This window comes from Grammomys surdaster, unplaced genomic scaffold (assembly GCF_004785775.1).
Source record: "Grammomys surdaster isolate TR1022 unplaced genomic scaffold, NIH_TR_1.0 171, whole genome shotgun sequence".
Lineage (NCBI taxonomy): Eukaryota > Metazoa > Chordata > Mammalia > Rodentia > Muridae > Grammomys > Grammomys surdaster.
In genome coordinates, this window is record NW_021604619.1 from 1,791,317 (window position 1) to 1,795,466 (window position 4,150).

Below are 4,150 nucleotides of genomic sequence, written 5' to 3' on the forward strand. Positions count from 1 at the left end.
TAGATGAGAGAAATTCATTTGGCTCATATAATTAAGAAGTCTAGAGAATCAGGCTGACTTTGGCCTTAGTCAGATCTGGAAAGTCAAATGATAACAATTTCCTTTGTTCTAGCTTTTTTGTATACTTTCTTCAGTGAGAGTTTATGTCTGAGATGTTTCTCTCCTTTCATCTGAGAAAATGGTCACCAGTCCCACCAACATCAAGTCTCCCCTCTTATCTAGCATTTCAGAAAGACACCCCACCCCTCATCCCACAGGGTCCATATCACTCTGTCATATGGGCTCTGTGTTTATTTAGATTGTATGTTCGCAACAGGACAAATCTGTGTCCAGAAGGAGCGGATACTCTGATTAGCTAGTTCAAGCAGGTCATTTCCTATGCATGTGGTAATGAACAACATGGCCAGCATCCTCATGTATTGTCTAAAATAAGGATGTAGGACACAGAAAACAAACAGCAGATATCCACCAAACTTGCCTAGATATTTTCACTATGTCCTATGGCTTCTTTTGTTATTTGTCACGTGTCAAAGCAGATTCTGGGAAAAATCAAAACGTATTTGAATTAGAAGGGTTCCTGATTCTGTTGAGATTTGGTTGGTTTTGCCCTTTATGCCTCCCAGAGCAAAGACAGCAGGATTGTTAGTTATCTTCAAATTTGAGTGGTGTAAGTAGGTGAGCCGCCTATCTTCTCCTCACTTCTTCAGTTTAACTAACTGGTTAAGGTACACAACCATTTTTTTGTAGTTTGGAGTCGTTAGGAACAAGGCTTTTTCCTATCTATAAAATATGCAAAGGATTAGACATTAGGAACCACATAGTTAATAGTGTATATAATAACTCTACTGCCAAATCCAAATTCTGAACAAAAATTTTGACACAAAATATGGTGCCTTTGATATTAGAAAGTTTTGGCTTAAAGAAGAAGTAAATGCCTGGTATATTTTAATGGTTTGTAGGAACTGAGATATTGGGTGTTCATAGGATGCTATGAAATATGGCTTTTCTTTAGAGAAACTGGAGTGTAAGATAATACTTCATAGAAAACAGTGAAATAAGAAATCACCTGCTGGCTCCAGATATATCAGAATTCTCTCTTACATAAAAGACTTTTCTTTATATAAGTGACAAGCTTGTCTGGAAGGTGTTGATAAACCATGGAGTCAAGATAAGCAATGAGAACTCTGGCCTTAACCTGTCCAAGAAGACTCTGAAGAAATGAGGTATTTGCACAGGCACGTCTGATCCCTTGGGTTCTCTATTGCTTAGATGTTGGTCATACATCAGAAAGATCGAGAACTTCCAGAAACAGACAGTTAACATGGAAACTCACAACTGTTTCAGCTCTAGTCAATGTGCAAAGAATAAGTGATAGTGATGTTTTCAGCCCCAAGTGGGAGCATGTGAGGCGCTGGGAATATCACAAAAGAAAGTGAAGGAAGCTTTTTTCTAGGAGATAGAGATTGGGCAGAACTGTTATGAAGTAGTTTCTTTGGAACAACACAGGACTGTTGTTCTCATGAACTCATAGCAGCTGTAGTAGCTCATGCAAGACATGCACAAGATGAATCCAATTAGCACTCTAGTGTGGATGGGAGAAGAGCTCACAAGGTGCTACCCCTAGCTGAGAGCTATCAGCAGTTGATGATTGTTAAGGGAAAGAGTCAGCTTTCTTCAGGGATGTGGCCTCTCATGAGCTGTCCATGTTTCAGTGAATGACCCCACACTTGTGAATTTATAGGCAGTATAAATTAGATCTGGCGAGAGACTACATACATACATACATACATACATACATACATATGTACATACATACATACAAATGTCACTAAGTTGGGAGGGTTGGAGAGAGATAGGTAGATCTGGGAGGAGTTGGGGGAGGAGTGTGGGTAAATGTTATCAAAATATACTGTATGAAATTCTCAATAAATGAATACAAATACTATATTAAAAATACTTGGAATGTTTTTGTGCAATGGTAGTGGATTAGCTCTGGTACTACTGCTATGATAAAACACCAAGACCAACACAACCTATAGAAAAAAGAGTTTATATTGAGTCACGTGGCTCTAGAGGGTTCGAGTCCCTGATGATGGAGCAATGGTTAGCAACAGGAGCAGAAGCTGAGGGCTCACATCTGAGTTATAAATACAAAGCTGTGTAAGAACAAACTGGGAATAGCGTGAGACTTTGAAACTACAAAGTCTCCCCTTTCCCACCCATCCCACCCCCTGGACATATTTCCTCCACAAGCCTGTACCTCTTAAATTTATCCAAACACCACTACCACCTAGGGACCAAATATTCCAACATCAAAGCCTATAAGGGCCATTCTCATTCCAACCACCACAGGCATGATGTTCTTAACTTGAATAATTAAGAAGTTTTTGATGAAAATTGATGCTTGAGAAATGACTGAAAGTACTCAGAGAGTTTGCAGGCCTCCATCTGGAGAAAAATCATCTCATGGTTGAAGCGACTACCAGAAGATGTGGGGAATTCTATGGAGGCCAGGATGAGAGAAGAGTGAAAACTGGGGAAAGACTCAAGGTCAAAAGCCGAGATCACCCTCTTCCGGGACGGTGCTTAGAGTGGAAGGTGCTCAAGATGGTCCAGCGTTTGACATACCGTCGTAGGCTTTCCTACAACACAGCCTCTAACAAAACCAGGCTGTCTCGAACCCCTGGCAACAGGATTGTTTACCTTTACACCAAGAAGGTTGGGAAGGCACCCAAATCCGCATGTGGTGTGTGCCCAGGCAGACTGCGAGGGGTTCGTGCTGTGAGACCCAAAGTCCTTATGAGATTGTCTAAGACAAAGAAACATGTCAGCAGGGCCTACGGTGGCTCCATGTGTGCCAAGTGTGTCCGAGACAGGATCAAGCGGGCTTTCCTTATTGAGGAGCAGAAAATCGTTGTGATAGTGTTGAAGGCACAAGCTCAGAGTCAGAAAGCAAAATAAATGTGCATTTTTTTAAGTAATAAAAATCAAGGCTTAGTCTACAAAAAAAAAAAAAAAAAAGCCGAGATCACCTATGGGCTGGCTGAAAGGATGATTGTGAAACACAAGGGCAAGATAGTGGCTCCACGACAAAGAGAGTGTTGGGATGTATTCTGAAGGTCTAGAAGATATTTTTTAAAAGACTGTGTGTGTGGTGTGTGTAGAAGAAAGCTACAGCTGCCAAGCAGGACTCTATGTATGTCAACATGAAAACAACACAGAAAATACAGCCCTGCCTCTTATTAACCATGTTTTCTTCCATAATCACTTTACCTTTGAGTTTCCTCCAGGATAAAACTGGCCTCAGATGGATGGAACCTTTGGAGAAGCTGTTGAAGGAGATGCTGTTTCCTCAACATCTGGTACCCAGCAATCACCAAACAAGGGGCTATTAAGAACCATTTATCTGTCTGTGATTCCTACTCAACCAAGAAGCAGAATATGGTTTCATCTGTTATTGGGCTTGCTTCTGAGCAAGGTGGCTCAGATGAAAACTTCAGGAGCTAGCAATCTCCTTCTCTTGGGCATTACTGTGTTCATTGCAAATCTGCTGGGTTTTGTGTCTTACACTTAAGTCTTCCTCAAAACATACACTCTCAGCCTACCCCTAAGATATGATCAGTTCTCACCAGTCCACACGTGGGCCAGTGGAACCTTTGTTTCTACTATGGTGTAGTTTCCTCAAAGCCAACCACCTTTAAGGCTCCTTCAGGGGATGGCCATTCCCTTGAGGATATATTTTGATTTTATCAAGTCGTCAAATATACCTATATAATCAAATAGCAGCCTCTATAGTTGCTCTCATTTAGGCATTTGGGAGAGTTTAATCGACTGTATTACTTCCTTTCTAGTAAACTAGACTTTGAGTCACTAGCTGTGCTCCTTAACATAAAAACCTGAAGAAATGTCATTCTCTTGAAGATTACATGAAAAATAACATTTTAGATTAAGTTTATGAAAACCGATACAGCTACAATCAGTTTAACAGTTACTATACCAGGTACCATATTAGTCACTGTACACTGTACAACATTATTTAATCCTCAGCATGACCTTTAAAAGCCCTTTTACATAGAAAACAGATGACAGACCAAAGGGTACCATAAGAAGTCAACTTGGTGAACCAATGAATTTTGTTGAGTTTACTTAC

General features: G+C 40.5%; 1 pseudogene; it reads left to right on the forward strand.

The window, feature by feature from the left end:
• Positions 1-2,575: 2,575 nt before the first annotated feature.
• LOC114621059 lies at positions 2,576-2,976 on the forward strand (annotated as a pseudogene).
• The last annotated feature ends 1,174 nt before the right edge of the window (positions 2,977-4,150 follow it).